General features: G+C 45.2%; 1 protein-coding gene and 1 non-coding gene across 4 annotated transcripts in view; one reads left to right on the top strand and one right to left on the bottom strand.

Annotated features, from left to right (window-relative positions):
- RAF1 (Raf-1 proto-oncogene, serine/threonine kinase) overlaps nucleotides 1-8,320 on the bottom strand; it is a 73,334-nt gene extending 65,014 nt beyond the window's left edge. For 2 of the 3 annotated variants that reach the window (XM_057704469.1, XM_057704467.1), the window contains exon 1: nucleotides 7,973-8,320. The gene's annotated coding sequence lies outside the window, so the exon portion shown is untranslated. Of the gene's footprint in view, nucleotides 1-7,562; nucleotides 7,689-7,972 lie in introns of all 3 variants that reach the window. The other variant, XM_057704470.1, reaches the window with a different exon arrangement.
- Nucleotides 8,321-13,764: 5,444 nt separating this feature from the next.
- On the top strand, nucleotides 13,765-13,871 carry LOC130835420 (U6 spliceosomal RNA). Its single transcript, XR_009048904.1, has one exon. It is a non-coding gene; the product is annotated as a U6 spliceosomal RNA (small nuclear RNA).
- The last annotated feature ends 4,692 nt before the right edge of the window (nucleotides 13,872-18,563 follow it).

Here is an 18,563-nt window from a genome sequence, read left to right as displayed (position 1 = left end):
GCATTTTACACATCTCCCTAATCTCATTTGAAGTGAGGGATTCCTCCACTTTTTTCTCCTCCTCCTCTGCAGACAAGATCTCCTCCATAACCTCTTGCTGTTGTTCGCGATACAGATCCATCAGTTCGTCAGTGCTCAGCTCCACTGGCTCAGTTGTGATCATGTGACCTTTGGCGTCATGTAACACTCGTCTTGCAAGACATCACTCGTTTATCAAGTTAAAATTATTAGAAATGTTTGCTCATCTTGCAGAACACTCACAGAACAAGTTACTCGCAATCCAAGGTTTTATTGTATTTGTCTTTTCTAAAAGTTAATTAAAATAAATTCTACAGCCAGAGTGCAGATAATTTTTGACTCGCCCTCACAGAATGGAGTTTACCAGAGACTGGAGGTAGGGAGGAATGGGGAGTTATTGTATAATTACTACAGGGTTCTATTTGGGATGATGAAAAAGTTCTGGAAATAGATTTGTGGTCATGGTTGCACAATACTATAAATGCACTTAATGCCACTTAATAATACACTTAAATATGGTTAAAATAGTAAATTTTATGTTACGTATAGTTTACTACCACCACCACCCCAAAAAAGCCTAAAGGGCCTATTTTGCATTGTCAGACAGCTAGATGAATACTAGTCATGAAGGACATGGTATCTATTCTCACATTCACACTTCACTAATTCCAGTCCAGACTAAGATCAAGGAAGGCAGAAGAGTATCATTTATCCGCTCATTCTCTCTGGTTAAAACTTTCCTCCATGTATAGACTACGAATGCAGAAGAAAATAGCCAGTATGGCAAGAGCAGCTTGAACCAATGAGTCAGCGAGCTGCCAAAGCAAGCAAATGTTCTAAAGGAGCTGGCAGTGAGAACCCAGAGCACTCCACTGATAATGCAAAATAGAAGGGGAAGCTAAGCAAGGTAATTCCTTCAACAGATGCCCTAAGTTACAAAGTTCTGAGTATGAGTTTAGTAAGTAGCATATCCTTTTAATTGTAAGCAATTGTGTGTGGTGGGCAGTAGGAAGGAACTGAATCCACAGGTGATTAACCTCTGAATCTCTATTCATGCAATTAATGTTTATTACATAATCAAGACAAAGTTTTAAGAACTAGAGATTATTTATAAACAAGACATGGCTCAGCTCTAAGGACCTTAAGTCTAGCCAGAGATGTAAGACATCTATACAAAAAATTCAATTCAATAAACATCAATTAGCACCTTACAGTCAACAAACTGAACCAAAATCAGGGTGACCAGCCACTGTGCTAAACTCTAGGTATTCAAAGATGATTAAGATACAGTCCCTCTGAGAAAAGACGAGAGGTAAACAAATACTTTAATAAATTATCAATAAATGTCACAATAAATACATATAAAGTCTACAGTGCATAGTACCAAAAAAGTACATACACAAACCATTTAAGTTTAAACAAAAGCTCTTATTATAAAACCTAGTATTAAATGTGGTCATTTAGATTCAATGGTTTCACCAAAGCACCCAGACCTGGTCCTTCAGCCTCTCAAATTTTTTTACAAATATCAATAAAGAAGGACTTGCACATTGAGCAGAAAGCATTCATTTGAGTTTATAATCTAATGGGATGACAAGCTCACAAATGACTATATGATAAAGGCCATAAGAAAAATAAACACAAGGGTTTTAACGTAGGGTTCAAAGAGGGAAACATACTGAGTGAGAAGAGGAGAAAAAGATCAGGAAATGACATTTAAAAGATGGTGTTCAAAATGGCTCTTAAAAGAGGAACACATAAAAGTGAGGAAACGTGTGAATCTCTCATTAGATAAGGTCACTGAAAGCAGAAACTTGCCTAATTCACCCTCCACCACACTAGCCTGCTGCACCTACTTAGGTGTTTTAAAAGGAAAAAAAAAAAAAAGCTTTCTGAATTCCACTGACGATAGTAAGAGGAATCCACATTAGCAAGACACAGAAGCAAGAACTGTGTGCTTAGTCTGAAAAGTAATGGAGACTCTTGGACGATTTGCCAAAGGAAGTAAGGCCAACACAACTACACTAGAATATTCCTGTATCATCACAAAACAGGATACATAAGAACCCCATAACACATTTCCCTCCATGAAAGAAAGCTGGGTATCTGGGAAACAAAAGGGGAAAGTAGAACTACTCTGCACAACATAGCTTTCTGTATCCTTTGAATTTTGTAGCACGTGATTGTATTATCTATATGAAAAAAATTAATAGAACTTAATTTTTAAAATTCTACTCATTTAAAAAGTGAATCTGGGACTTCCTAGGTGGTGCAGTGGGTAAGAATCCGCCTGCCAATGCAGGGGACTCAGGTTCGAGCCCTGCCCCTGGAAGATACCACACGCCGCGGAGCAACTAAGCCTGTGCACCCCAACTATTGAGCCTGCGCTCTAGAGCCCATGAGCCACAACTACTGAGCCCATGTGCCGCAACTACTGAAGCCCACACACCTAGAGCCCGTGCTCTGTAACAAGAAAGGCCACTGCAATGAGAAGCCCACGCACCACAACGAAGAGTAGCCCCCGCTCGCCACAACTAGACAAAGCCTGTGACCAGCAACAAAGACCCAACACAGCCAATAAAATAAATTAATTTTAAAAAAAAGTGAATCTGGCAGTAGTGTGAAAAATGCACAGGCATGGGAAGAAATAAGAAAAAGGAGATCAATTCAGAGGTTCTAACAACAGTCAAGGCAAATATAGTAATAAAAGCCTGAACTAATCTGGAAGAAGTAGAAAGGATTTGAAAGAAGCTCAAAAATATAGTTGGCAATGTAATCTGAGAGTGACAATGTTTGGAGGGACATAAAGGCCCACACCATGAATAGAATTTAACTTCATCACATGTATTTTTCTATTATATAACAATATATTCAGAGAATATGAAAAGTATAAAGAGGAACATTATCCATATTGCTACTGTTTAACAATCACTGTTAATATCTACATGTGTTTTCTTTCTATGTGTAGGTTTTGAGTTTTTTTTTAAAGCTTGAGATATACTTTACATACCATACAACTCACCCATTTAAAGTGTACAATTCAGTGGCTTTCATTACACTCAGAGTTGTGCATTCACCTCCATAATTTTAGAATATTTTCAATACTTCAAAAAGAAACTCCTATCACAGTCACTACCTATTCCCCGCTCCCTCCAGCTACTGGCAACCACTAATCTACTTTGCATCGCTTCAGATTTGCCTATTCTGGATACTTCATATAAAAAGAATCATACGGACTTCCCTGGTAGCTCAGTGGTTAAGAAACCACCTGGCAATGCAGGAGACACAGGTTGCATCCCTGGGCTGGGAAGATCCCACATGCTGCAGAGCAGCTAAGCCTGTAAGCCACAACTACTGAGCCTGCGCTGTAGAGCCCGAGAGCCACAACTACTAGCCCCTGTGCCACAACTACCAAAGCCCGTGCACCTAGAGCCCGTGCTCCGCAATAAGAGAAGCCACCACAATGAGAAGCCCAAGGACCGCAACAAAGAGTACCCCCTGCTAGCCGCAGCTAGAGAAAGCCTACATGCAGCAACAAAGACCCAAAGAAGCCAATAAATTAATTTTTAAAAAAGAGGTAGATTTATTTTTTAAAAATCATACAATATGTGGCCTTTTCTGACTGGCTTCTTTCATTTAACACAATGTTTGCAAGGTTTATACATATTGGAGAATGTATCAGTACATCATTTCTTTTCATTACTGAATAATATTCCATTGTATTACATTTTGTGTTTTTTTAACACAACTGTAATCATTCAGATATAGCACTTCCCGTGTCATAAATGCTTCATATACGCCCTGGTTAATGAAAAGCATAGTGCCCCATAAGTGGCTGTACAATTTACTTAATCATTTTATTATCGTTGTACATTTGAACTTTTTCCAGTTTTTTCCTACTGTAAACAAATTTTCTTAAATGCAAATGGGAGTTCCTTTCTGAATGACCTATCTGGACCCAGGGAAATGCCTCTCCCCCAAACTCTGAGCTTCCCAATGAGATCTGCCACAGAGTACAAGAGTCATGTTCTTCTAGGGAAAACTCAGGATTTCATCTACCCCAAACCTCGGTAAAGGACAGATGTTAAAAGCTACCTGAGATTGAAAAGTATGCCTCTATAAAACTCAGATTAAGAATGAAAACTGGTAATTTTAAAGACATTAACATATTTAAATATTAACTAGCCTGACTATTCCATCAGAAATGTTCGTGTATGGAGAAAGGTAAATACTTTGTCCAAATGTGATGCCTAGAATTAAGCAGCTTCAAAGAAATCAGACCACTTTTGCCTTCCCTAGCAGGGTGGAAGAAAATAAATAGCAGAACATCTTGACTAAAACAGTAAAGATGTACTTACTCTTGCTACTAGATGATCATAAATGAAACGCAACAGGTAGAAAGATGTCACCATTATAATCCACAAGGGTCCTCAGAAGCAGACATACTTGGTTCCCCAAAAACACTGTCATTGCCTGTGGCTTCCCATTCATTAACCAAAAATGTGAATAATTTCTAAATCACAAAGGTTTTAATTCCAAACTAGTTTTAGGATTGTTAATCCCCACCCAGTAAAATCCCTTAGAATTTGATCTAAAAATAAAACTATGTGTCAAGTGTTCCTCAAGAAAAACTATGTACACTGATTGGAATGTGAAGCAATTAACGCACTTCTTGAGTGATTTGCCAAAGAGACTTGAGATAGCCTGGGCCAAAACCAGTAACAAAGCAACACCACCCACTTGACATTTTCCTTGGTTAAAGTGACATTCTAAGAGTAATTTTAGAAGAAAGGCTAACAGATCTGGTTAACTACTAAAATCACTGCAAGCAACACAAGTATTCTGGGAGAAAAGGAGGAACAGAATGACTCAACCACTGTGAAATTAAAGATGAAAACTTTGATGTGTAATTAAGGAATTTTGACTCACAACTTTAAGGCAAGAATAAAATACCCAGCCATTACTATCCTCAGGATTACAGGCAAGGTAGTTAAGCCCTATACCAGAAATACTAACTGAATTACAACACAAATATCTAGTATCACATTTTCAATCTGGTCAGTTTAGCAAATAAGAATTCGTATATATCCATACACATACATAAACACACACACACACAATCTAAATCCTAAACAACCTCATCCTAAGTGAACCCAAGTGTTCCCTGATTTCCCAATTAATTTAGTCAAGGTGAGCAATTTTCCAACTACAGTCATTTGTTTTGAAGAACTGACTTCCATGACACACATAATTTAAAAAACAAAAGATCTTTTAAGTCAAAGCTCAATTTTGTGGTTTCATAACCCCCCCCCCCCCCCCCCCCCCCCCCCCCCCCCCCGGCTGTCACATTAGTCCACTGCCTCTCAAAGGCAATATTTAAAATTCTCTTCTGCAAGTCAACATTAAGGCATGCTGTTTGGCTAACAAGCTCCTCCCAAGACCAGGATTATTATGTATGGCCTATTACCTTAACACGCAAACAAAAGCACTCCCCCATGTAACATTTTTCTACTTTTAGGCAATAGTTATTAACAAAGTTTTATGTGGAATTAAAATGTGATAGAATCCTGCACCTACTACTAACAGGCTACCTGAAATAGTAATTTGAAGTTATTAATTACATTTTCCATTTAATAAGTAATCTAGCGCTTTTGGAAAAGTCAAATTTAACTTCCAAGAAGTTGTTTAAACTTCAAAGCAAACTCCTACTTTGGATTTCACAAATGGGCGTTTTAAACTAAAAGCAACTAGTCTCAGAGCAGTTTTAATACAATACTGAATGTTTAACCATTCTCCATTTCATCTTTTAGATACTTTTCATCATAAATGACCAGCTTAATCTGCTTCTCACTGTTTTTTTCTGCTAAACCAAATTCCAAAAATATGTTCTAATGTATTTCATTCAAGCCTTCTACTTTGAAGGCATACACATCTTTTAAACTATTGACAAGAGTTTAACAAGACTAAGCAATTCCACTGCAACCTATAATCATAAACACCGCATACCTAAAAGATAAGCTTTTACAACAGAAAGAGTAACAGGTTAATTTTCCCAAGTATATCCAGTGTTGAACTGGGTCAAATGTTTCTGTTGCATTCTAAACAGCTTAGCCTTGAAGTGATAAGGGTGAAAACAAGCCAAAAGGTTCCTCAGCAGTATATAATCATGGCAACCCAAGAAAAATTTAGTAACTGCTAGATGAAGTATGTTAATACCATAATAATCACTTTAGCATAAACATTAATCACAATAATACAGGTCTTTGGGGAAAATTATGTTCATAGACCTAAAGAGAGAACTGGAATCCACGGAATCAACCCAAAGAAACAGTTTCCTATATAAAACATTTACTACACTAAAAATACTCATTTGCATTCTACAATTTTTCAGATGTTTCATATAATCTGCCAATTCCTAAATAACTGGGGAGCATGGTTTATATTGTCAGCAGCCATTTAAAATGTAGTATTTGTAGAGTGTATTACATTTATAAAGTCAACATTTTTGTGAGCAAGTATAACTTTAAAAGACGCTTTTGCAAGAAATACCTAGTAATATGAGTTCAGGTCATTTACCACCGCCCAAGTGCAAAACATTTGACACAAAGCACATATGTTCTTCACTGGGTTTAACAAAGTCAATCTGTGCAATTACTATCAGCTTTAACATCAAGAGAAGGAGGAAAATTAGTTATCAACAAGAGAATTAGCAACGCTCGTTTAAAATAATCCCAATTAAATCAACTAGGTCACTATCTTCAACAAAGAAAGATCCTTCACAAGCTAGCCAACTTTTGTTTCAGACCCCCATCTCTCACCACGTCCTTCCTGCACCCCAGACTGCTTGCTGCTCCACAAATTCATCCCAACTCCTAGATGTCTCCGTGCCTTTGCACCCGTTGTTCCCTCAACTTAGCATGCTCTCCCCTCCTCCTCACCTGATGAGCACTTACTCATCCGTCCAAACCTCGGCACAAAAGTCCCCTCCAGTCTACAAGCTTCCTCAACTCCCCCAGGCAAAACTAGCTGTTCCAAATTGCCACGGCAGTTGGTAAGCCCATCCTAATCACAGCGCATTGTTTTCACGCCTTGGGAGCGAACAGAGGCAGACTCCCTCCACTCAGCCCGGAGAGAACGAAGCAGGCAGAAATAATGAACGTGCGCTGAATCCACTCCCTGCTTAGACTGAGCGATCCTCTAGAACCCTGTCACATCTCGAGGACACACAGGAGATCCTATCATTCTTCCCCCACAAAAGGAATACCAGGGGGCACACCCAGAGCTCTTGAAAGGGCACAATGAATGAACACAGCCGTCTCCCCTCTCCTGACGTCCAAACTCCCCTCTCTGGGCTCTGCAGACTAGCTCTGCAGAGCCTCTGCAGCTGCAGAACTGAAGCGTCCTGGAGGCTCTCACTTCACACAAAAGAGCATCCCAAACGTCTCATTTGTAACCCGCAGAGTCCTGAGACCCAAGGGGAGGCCCCTATGCCTTTGTGGTGGGGCACCGGCTTATTTCCTCCTCTCGTGCCCGACTGCTCTCACCTTCCTGAAAAGGGTGTCACTCGAGAAAAGATGCAAGCCCGGGTTCCCCGCTCCGCGGTCAGAAAGAAAAGCCATCAGCCCCTCTGAGTGACAACACAGATCCGAGGCAACTCTGGGCGGATTTTCCTGTGTCCAAAATATAAGGAATGTGCATCGGGTACAGGGGTGGCGCCTGCACGCTTCCCCGAAACACAAGCAAATCTGAGTGGGGATGTGGGAACTCGGCTCGCCGGCCATGACACCGGGCCCCGGGGCCCCCGCCCGCCCAGCGCCACCCGGGGTGACAGCGGCCTGGCCAGGGCCCTCCGCCCGGCAGCCGCGGGGCCGCTCCGTCAGCGCCGCCCCGACCCGGCCCCCCCAGCCCCGCCGCCCGGTTCCCCCGGCATCCCGGGCCCGGCCCTGCAACCTACCTGAGGGAGCCCGGCCGCCTCCGTGTCCAGCGGTCCGGCGGCGGCGTCTGGTCCGCTCCTCCTCCCCGCGGCGGGTGAGGGAGCGGGAGGCGGTCACATTCGGCGCGTCCCCAGCCCAGGGGACGGGGCCCCGGGCAGCCCTCGCATCGTCGCACCCGCGCTCCGCGCCTCAGGGCACACACCCCAAAGCCCGGCCAGCTGGCCCTCTTCGGGGCCCAAGAAGAGCGGCAGAGAATCCTTCCCGTCTCACGCTCTTTCTCGTCTTACTCCCGCCATCTAAGATGGCGGCCCCAGCACCCGCACTGAAGAGACTCTTGGGCGGCCCCGGCAAGCGAGCCTTCCACTCGGTGCTCCTCCTCCCGACCTGCGACGCCACCAGCCCTCTGCTTCTGCGCGAGCCCGCCTGGCAGCGGACTTCAAACTTGGCTCGGGCATCCATCGCTCTGGCCTGGGCTCAGGCCCCGCCTCCCAGGAGGCGGGGCCTGGCGATCTCGCCGGTCGCCATTTCGGAGCCGTGAAGTCCGCAGGGTCGGTGTTGGCTGGCTCCCGCGGTGGCAATCCGGAAGGGCTGGAATTTGGCTGCCCCGAAGGGGTCTGAGACTTAGAGGGGGGAGGAAGGGCCGCGTGCCGACATCACAAGGCCCAGAGATGACAGGACGTGCCCGAGGATTCATAGGATAGAGGGCAGTGTCCAGCTTTGGCGCGTCCTCGCTGAAGTGGGACACAGGTGGCAAATCGTGACTCCGCCGTTTACCCATCATGTGGGAAAGCCCCTAAGCTTTTCTGAGTCTCAGTTTCCTCATCTGTAAATTGGGGGTTTCTTTCCCCCCCATCAAACTGGCAAAAAGTTTAAAAGACTGATAATATCCAGTCTGGTGCAAAGAGGTGTGAAAATCTGTGCACCTTCACCCAGCGCTGACAGGAATGGATATCGGGAGGGCGATTTGGCGTTATCCATGGACATTTTAATACATACAGCCTCTCTCCCAGCACCTCCACTTCTAGGCACTAATTCTAGAGAAATAGGTACACATACGCACAAAAAGGCACGTGCTAAGATGTTTATTGCCATGTCGTTTGCGTTAGAGATAAAACTGGGAAAAATGTGGATTAATTAAATAGGTAACTGGTTAAATAGAGGCTGCTATCTCCACAGTACAGGATATCCATCTGTTAAAAAGAATGAGCTAGATCTACGTACTGATTTTTTTTTTTTAATGCAGGACATTAAATTCTAAAAAGAGCATGTGCAGAAAGATTTTATTCATTCAAACACAAGCACGCAAAACTACTCAATACCATGTACAACATTCATTCATCTAAATTTTTATTGTGAGCCTGTTATGTACCACACATTGTTCTGGGTATTGAAAAGTCAACCATAATCAAAAGCTCTGTCTTGCAGTGGTGAGAAACCCAAAGAAAATATAAATAATAAATTCAGGTAGTAATATGTACAGTATAAAGGGAAATGAAGATGCAGAAAGAGATAATGACAGGAGTATGTGGCCCTATATATAAATACATAAATATATAAATGCATAATAATAAAAAAATATAAATACATGAATACATATAAATATACCTAGTTATAAATAAACGCAGGGGAAAGACTGGAAGGCATTGAATATGGAGGGGCCGTGAGGGGATTTTTTTTTTTTTTCCCCCTTAGGAATAATTATGCTACCAGCCAGCGTTCTTGGCCTCCTTAATCAGTAGAAATCCATGAGAGGCCAGACGAAAAATTCAGGCAAGGCTTTATCGGAGCCCCTGCTGCAGCAGGAGGGAGTGAAAACAAGTTCGCTCCCCAGGGTGGGTGGTGAGCTGGTTCCTTATGTGGGATGAGGGTAGGCGTGGGTCCAGGGTCAGGCTGGAGGGGTGGCTTGGGTGGTTAGCCCACCCCTTGGGTGGTGCTGTATGCAGGGGGCATGTGAAGTATCCTGCTTTTGCTCCCAACACCTCAAAAGTGGCAGTGGGGTTTTTGGTCTTTTTGTATTTGTCTTGTTATCTATAATTTGCCCCCAAATGCATGCACACAGTTATTACTAGTCCCTTGTAGTTTCTTTGTATTTTGCCCAGGTGTAAGCACTGCAGCAAAGGGTAGCAGGTCCCAAGTCCCAGCCTGTCTCAATAACAATAATAATACCTCACAGGGTTTAATGAGATGAAACATGAAAAGCTCTTAGCACAGAGCCTGGGAGTTGAGGCTGACTGCCAAGGTTCAAATTTGGAATCTGCCACTTGCTCATCTGTGACTTGGACAAGTCATTTAAACCTCAGTCCCTCAGTTTCCTCACCTGTAATGACAAAGTGATAGCACCCACCTCTCAGAGTTGTAAGGATTTAGTGAGTTTAAGATGTAAAGCACTTGGAACAGTGCCTGGCTCACATTAAACATTGTAGAAGTGTTAGCTGTATTATTACAGTTATCTCTTATCATCCTATCATTACTGCTTAGGGCAGAGCAGCAAGGCCAGGCTTGCTGACCCCGAAGCCATTCCTTTCTTCAGCAGCCCCCAGCTGGTATTTGCCCAGCACTTCACAGCTTAGAAAGTTGAAGGTTCCTGTGCCTCATTCAAACCTCTCAGCTGACCAGCAGGAGTGGCTACTTCATTTTTTCAAAAATAATTTATTGAGATGAAGTACACATAACATGAAATTAGCGCCATTTTCAAGTGAACAATTCACCGGCATTTAGTACATTCGCAATGTTATACAACCACCACCTCTAGTTCCAAAATATTTCCATCACTCCAAAGTGAAGCCCCTTACCCTTTAAGCAGTTTCTCCCCATCCCACCCCGACCCAGCCCCTGACAACCACCAATATGTGTTCTATCACTATGGATTTATCTGTTCTGGACATTTCATATAAGTGGAATCATATAAGGTCTTCCTAGGTGGCGCAGTGGTTAAGAATCCACCTACCAATGCAGGAGACACAGGTTCGATCCCTGCTCCAGGAAGATCCCACATGCCGCGGAGCATCTAAGCCTGTGAGCCACAACTGTTGAGCCCATGTGCTGCAACTACTGAAGCCCACGTGCCTAGAGCCCATGCTCTGCAACAAGAGAAGCCACGGCAATGAGGAGCCCGCGCACCACAACAAAGAGTAGCCCCCACTCACCACAACTAAAGAAAGCCCGCACACAGCAAAAAAGACCCAACACAGCCAATAAAATTAATTAATTATTTAAAAAATGGAATTATATAATATGTGACCTTTTTTTTCTGGCTTCCCTCACTGAGCATAATCTTTTCAAAGTTCATCCACATGGTTGCGTGTAGCAGTACCCCATTCCTTTCTATGGCCCAGTATGTAAGTATATACCACAATTTGTTTATCCATTATCTGTTGATGGGCATTTGGGCTGTTTCTATCTTTTGGCTGTTGTGCATAGTGCTGCTATGAGCATGTGTGTACATGTACTTGTTTGAAAACAAGTTTCATGGATTTACTGTTTCCAGTTTTTTCAGACATATACCTAGGAGTGGAACTGCTGGACCATCTTGCAGTCCACTAGGCTGCATGTCCCCTACTTTAGAGACCTCCGGCTTGGCGGTAGGAGAAGTCAGGAGAGCTGGAGTTATTAGGAAAGGTCTCAGAAAAGGAACGGAAGTGGGGAAAGGAATGAGTCAGAAATGGCTTTAAGGAAGAATGGACGTGCCACGAGCTCAGGTCAAACAGAAGCGTGAAAGAATGGGAGGGGTCCATTGGTGGGGGGAAGGGATGAGAGGAGGCTAACCTTGAAACTTTCCTAGCTGTTGGAGTGTTCTACTTCTTCATTTGGGTGGGGGTTACGTGGTTGTGTAGATATGCATATATATGTAGAAATTGTGTATAGTTTTCTGTATATTTATTACACCTCAGCAAAGAATTCTTTTGAAAGATGGGCAGTAAGGTCTTTAAAGCTGGCCAAAAATGGTGCACTTTTCAGGTGAAAGAAAGAAAAACTTCACAAATAATAGCTACCATTTATGAAGCCTCGTCATGTAATCAGACATTTTTCACAATCTTTAATACACATCACAACTTGAAAGGCCTGATCTTCAAGTGAGGAGCCCCTCAGAGAAGATACGTAATCCACGGACACAGCTGGGAAGTGGTGGAGCGTGGATCTGCACCCACTCCTCTGTTCATTCCTCATCCAGTTGCTAAAGAGTTCCGTTGTGCCTAGAATGTGCCAGGCCCATGTTAGCCCTGGGCCCAGAGCAGAGAACAAGCCACAGTCTCTGCCCTCAAGGACCCTAGGGTCACAACGAGGCAGACAAGCAGCGAACAAGTAAACCAACACATCGACATGAGACTCAGGATTGTGGTAAATCCATGAGCGAATGACCAGAGAACGAAGGGCTGGGGGGTCGTGTGCCTTTAGACTCAGGAGCCAAGGAAGTCCTCTCTCAGGTGATAGTTAAGCTGGGCACTGGAGATGAGGAAGAGCTGGGGGAAGAGCATTCCAAGAAGTTGGAAGAGCACGTGAAGGGCTATGAGTGGGAGAGGAGCACATGCCAGTGTGGTCAGAGCACGAAGAGGCAGTGGGGAGCTGGGGCTGGCACGGTGGGGAGGGGCAGAGGATGGTGCCATCCCAGCCTGACTCCCACGCCCGTTCCCTTTCCATGCCATCCTGCCTCTCCAGCGAGTTTAATTTTAGTCACAGATGAGTTTGAAGTGTGGGCCCAGCCTGGGCTGGGTGCTGGAGAGACAGAGCCATGTAAACAAACAGTTACCCCACTGGCTGGCCCAAATGTGCTCTAATGGCGCGAGCTGTCCGCGTCCTGTAGGAGGGCGCCCAGGGGAGGGGGGCAGTGACCAGTTCTGCCTGGGAGGGTCAGCGAGGACTCTGCAGAGGCAACCTTGAAGCTGAGTCTTAAAGGAGGAGTCAAAATTTTCCAGACTGAGAAGGGAGGGCAGGCAGGGGAGGAGGTGGAAACAATGCAGGCAGAAGCACAGAGGTGTGGCTTCTGTTTGGGAAATAGGGAGCATCCCTCTGATGGGAGATGACCTCGCTGGGGCAGGGCACCAGGAGAGGATGCTGAAGGGGAGGCCTGGAGGGCAAAGGATATCTGGCCAGAGTCCACCTCCCTCAAGCCATAATGGGGCAGTCTGTAATGGGGGGGGGGGGCTGCTTCCTGGGGGGTCAACCACAACAGCTCTCTGTGGAGTCACATGCATGAAAGCCTACAGCAGTCATCTGCGAAACCAGCAACAATTAAGGCCTGGGCGCTCTCAGAGATTACTTGGGGTTTATAAGCTGGAACAATCTCTATGGAAGTCGATTTGGCAATATTGAAATTATAAATGTGTAAACCTTTTGCCCCAGAAATTCTGGGAATTTATCTTACAGATGGACTTGTAAATGTGTGAGATGATGTGTGTACAGAAGATGTCCAAGAAATACTGTTGAACAAAAGTAAAAAAAGAACCAAGGGACAAAACAGCATGAACTGTATGCCACTTTTTGTGAAAAGGAAGGAAAACATTCGCTGCGAAAGGCTTAAATTAACTCTGAAGGACACACAAAATGCTACCAATAGATGATCACAGGCCACAGGGAGGGTGAGATCCTGATGAAGTACCAGAGTGGAAAAATAGTTTTCACTGCCCAACTTTTTATAATTTTTATTTCCTTATTTTTCTTTTTTCTGTTTTTCCTTTTAAATTTAATTTTTGGTTTCTTTTGTATATCTTAGTTTTATTCGTTTAGTTTTCTTTTTTCTTAAACGTTTTATAATTTTAAATTGTTGAACCACATTAGAGCATTACCCACTCAAAATTTTAATTAAAAAAAAAAAGTGCTCACTTCGACAGTACACATACCAAAATTGGAATGATACAGAGAAGATTAGCATGGCCCCTGCACAAGGATGACACGCAAATACGTGAAGCGTTCCATATTTTTTGGATCCCAAGAAAATCAAATTAACAACAAGCAGATGATCATTAAAAAAAAAAAAAAAAAACCAGGTCTAGAGGTGAAATGGAATGGTCGACACTTGCACACTGGAAATGGCAGTTGGGAACAGGGCAATAAGAGAAGGAGCAGGGTCAACAGTGTGTCCAGCAGCCCCACCAGCTTCTCCATTGTTCACACGCTCCCCCTGCCCCCCCACACACAAATTCAACGTCACCCTGACCAGGACACCAACCACCCAGGACTCCAGGGCTAGGCCTCAGGCAGTGCCCTCTGGGATGCCTGGGCCCCTGGGTGCTTCTCCACACTTCCCAGGACCACATCCCTTTCTACTCTAGCTCCTCAGCCACAGGGCCTTGAGATAAAAGGTACCCTGACTACACGAACCCACCTACAATGTCTGCTGAGGGGTCCACCTGCCTTTGGAGTATGGCCAACACACAGCCTCCAAGAGCCTCCCCCAGCACCTCTGAGGCTCACATCTGCCTTCTTCCTCCCAGCCCTGGACCACATCTTGGGGTTGAACTCGCCTCCAAAAGGAGGCCCTGTTCACCACCTGCTTTCCACCATATTCCTATTTCAGCAGCCAATGGGGAGAACGCATATTTTCTCCCTGGTAAACCCAACCCCTCCTCTCTCTGTACAGAGAGTAGGCATGGGCTCTGAAATCACACAAAAATTGAGATCAAATCCCAGCCCTGCCCTCACTGCTGTGATTCTTGACCTCTCCCTCTGGTGATGTAGGAGAAGAAAAACACTTGCCTTCAAGGGTTATTGGGAAGAAAGGAAACGGGAAGGTGCAGGCCCTGGCACGCAGTAGGTGCCCTAGCACACAGTGGGTGCTCATCCCCCCTCCCGCACCTCTTCCTGACTTCCTGCTTTCTGCCCTCAACTGACAAGTCTACCGGGTCTTGAAAAAGAAAAACACCCGCACTTTCAAATGTCCCTTTCCCCCTTCTAGTTACCACCCTAATTCTTCCTTCCCTTTTAGGTCAAATTTATCCAAAAATGGTCTAGACTCAGGCTCAATTTTCTCACCCATCCTTCTACGCAGCCCCATCAGTCTCCTCCTCACGGAGCTCTCCCTCCAGGAGGCTTTCCCAAGCCCAGGCCTCAGTGCCCTTATGATGTTTGGTAAAGGGCATCCTCTTCCTGTTGAAATTCTGCCTCTGCCTGAGGCTTCCTGTCCCAGGACTGGTGACCATTCTCCTCTCAGGCCTGCGGAACCCAGAGCACCTAGTGAAGCAGCTCACATTATTCCCTCTGCTGGAAATGCTCTTCCATACTCTCCATCCCAGCTTGAGGGCCCCGTCTCCACAGAGCCTCCTCTGGCACCTGTAACCTTCAGTGTTCTGTCCTTTCTCTGCATTTTCGTGCATTTCCCACTTCAGCCCACACCTCATCAGGCTGCCTTTTCTCAGGCTCTCACTGCTTCAACTGGCAGAAAAGGCATGAGGTCTGGAACCAGATTGAATTTCCATCTCCCTGTCCTTTTAGCTGTGTGACTCTGGGCCAGGCAAAGAAGCCAATACACCTACCTGAGGTTTTCTTATCTGTGCATGGGGATAAAAAGGCCCACCTCACAGGGTTTGAGCAAGGCTGACATCCTTATTAAGGAATTTCATCTTGAGTTCATGAGGGACAGGGTGGGTGGCATGGGCATGAGATCAGGGCAGTCACACAGGGCCCCCTGCACTCAGGAGGCCCAGCACGTGGGGTTTAATGCTCTATGGTCTCTATCGCAAAATTCCTTTTTTTTTTCTTTTAATATCGAAATTCTTGATAATCTCATCTCTGAATTTGTGTTTCGGTAAGTGAATCTGAGGGGACAATGGAGCCTGCACCCGGGGCGTGGAGCCTCTGCTCACCCATGGTGGTGCCTTCTGCCTTCCGGGGGTTCTAGGCTGTCTGTTCTCCTTCCTTTCTGGCACTTCCCTCCCGCCCAGCCTCCTGATTTTCACCCCCACCCAGCGACCTTTGCCGGCCTTGTCTTCCAGGCCTGGGAGGGACTCCAGCAGCCAGGAGGCACACGTGAGCCCCTTTGGGGGTCTGCACTCATGCTGTGAGCATTCCTGCACCTCAGGGAGCCTGTCATTAAATAGCAGATACAAAACACCGTGACAGGTCTAGAGGAAGGAAAAAGTTCTACACTTTAGTACCTTTAATGGCAACTTCTCCTGCTTCATGAACAAGAGGCCCCACACTTTCACTTTGCACTGGGCCCCAGAAATCACGTAGATGACCCTGGAGAGAGACCAACAGGCTTAAATGCCTCTGGAAGATCTTAAAAATTGCCAGTGCTCCCCAAACAAGGTTATAGAGGTACACTGATGAGAATAAAAAGAGAAACCACTCATCATGCAGTTTTGCTTTTTTAATAAGTTTATCTATTTACTTATTTATTTACTGGCTGCACTGGGTCTTCATTGCTGTACGCGGGCTTTCTCTAGCTGCAGTGAGCGGGGCTACCCTTCATTGTTGTGGTGCGCAGGCTCCTTATTGCCGTGGCTTCTCTTGTTGCAGAGCAGGAGCATGGGGCTCTAGGTGCGTGGGCTTCAGTAGTTGTGGTGCGCAGGCTTCGTTGCTCTGCAGCATGTGGGATCTTCCTGGCCCAGGGATCGAACCCATGTCCCCTGCATTGGCAGGCAGATTCTTAACCACTGCGCCACCAGGGAAGTCTCCATCATGCAGTTTTGCGACAGGAGGCAGGCAGGGCACAACCTTTGAAAGAATGACGTAGCCGGAGGACATGACATAAACTGATGAGAACCAAATGGGTCCAAGACAGTGGACAAGTCAACTTCCAGGCGCCATGACAGTTCCAAAGCTGACCATGAGGCTCAAAAAGTGGGCGGTGGCCCAATTCCTAGAAATCCCTGCCCCTTCCTGAAATAGCTGGAATACTCTTCCCACTCATTAGCCTATGAAATCACCCACCCCTATAAAAACTGACAACCCCATACCCTGGTGCTTTCTCACCTTCTGAGATGGCCCACGCTCTGTCTGTGGAGAGTGTTTCTCTTAATAAATCTACTTCTTACCTATCACTTGAGACATCAAGAACCTAAGCTTCCTTAAGTTGTGAGACCAGGTGTGTGATCTCAGTTGGAAGACATTGAGTTTTAGGTGGGTTCAAGTCCCAGTCAGGGTTTTGGCCAGGTTTGAGTCCTGGCCACATGGGTGTGAGTCCCAGTCTGAGTTTTGGCCGGGTTAGAGTCCTGGCACGTGGGTTCAAGTCCCAATCTGAGGTGCACAGTTTCAGTTTTAATCAGGAATCTTGTCACCAGACCCCACCTTCTGTGACAGACTATCATTCCAGCCCACGGTATAACAAGCTACTGCGAACTTGGAGGTGTAAACATGATCTACTTTACTATGCTTACAGATTCTGTGGGTTAGGAATGCAGACAGGGCCTAGCAGGGATGACTTGTCCCATGATGTCTGGGACCTCGGGAAGAAGGACTCCAATGGCTAGAGGTGACCTGAACGGCTGGGGGCTGGACCAGCTGGGGCTGGAGGGTCCACTTAGTTTCCTTATTGCTATGTCTGGTTTGTCCATGGGGATGGCTGGAAGGTGCGTGCGTGCGTGCGTGCGTGCGTGTGCGTGTGTGGTGGGGGCCCAGGGTTGGCCAGGACTGTCTGCCCAAGCCCTTCCTGGCCCTTCCAGCATGGCAGCCTGAGGGTAGTCGGAATTCCTACATGGCAGCTCAGAATGCCAGCAAACCATGCAGAAGCTGCACCGTCTTTTATGACCTGGTCACCCACGGTCACGTATGGTGTACCTCACTGGTTGAAGCAGTCACAAGCCTGCCCAGATTCAAGGGCAGCAAACACAGACTCCATCCCTTGAAGGCAGACTGACAAGGTTACAGAAACTCACATGGGATGGGAGATACTGTTGCAGCCATCTTTGAAACCTACAATCAGCTACAACTATGATTTATTTATTTTAAGATAAATTCTACTATCTTGTGAAGAACATCATTAGTTGCATTATGCTTGTAACGGGATTATGATTTAAAAGCATTATATTCATTATATTTAACCAAGCAATTTGTTAAATATAAGTATTTAAAACACATCATTGCCATTTTTTAGTATCTGCGTTGGCATTTCTACATTTAAAAATATATATACCAGGAGCTTCAAAAAGTGGAAGTGTCTCAGGTCTCTCTCAATCTCTGGAACAAAGACCTTATTATTTGTTTGGTGATATTCTACTACCCTGATCCCCCAGCATGTAGCACGGAGCACATAGCTGGTGCTTAGCATTCACTTATTTCACTACTCATTACGACAAAAGAGAAACTGTGGCTCCAGCTTTGAGGTGAATCTAAAGGAACAAGACTTACTGGATGACTAAAACTTCAATTTCAGGTTGTTTCATTGTCACCATTATCCAGAGTCTAAAATGGGTACCATTTCCGTCATTGGCTTGAATGAAAGCCAGGGAATCAGGGCCAAAGGTGTGCTTGTGCTGCTTTGTTTTGCATAAATCATGTGGACAATCATCTCCGTTCTCCAGTTCACTCTCCGTTACCTACAGTTCAGTTTGTTTCAATGAACGTTTACTGAGCATGCTGGGGGCCACGCCATGTGCTAGCCACTGGAGATGCAGAGATGCCCAGCAGGGCCCATGCCCTCGGGGGGCTCACTGTGCAGCTGGGGGAGGGACAGGA

Source organism: Hippopotamus amphibius, chromosome 13, assembly GCF_030028045.1.
Source record: "Hippopotamus amphibius kiboko isolate mHipAmp2 chromosome 13, mHipAmp2.hap2, whole genome shotgun sequence".
Lineage (NCBI taxonomy): Eukaryota > Metazoa > Chordata > Mammalia > Artiodactyla > Hippopotamidae > Hippopotamus > Hippopotamus amphibius.
The sequence above is the reverse complement of the archived record's forward strand: the minus strand, read 5'-3'. Positions and strand labels throughout refer to the sequence as shown.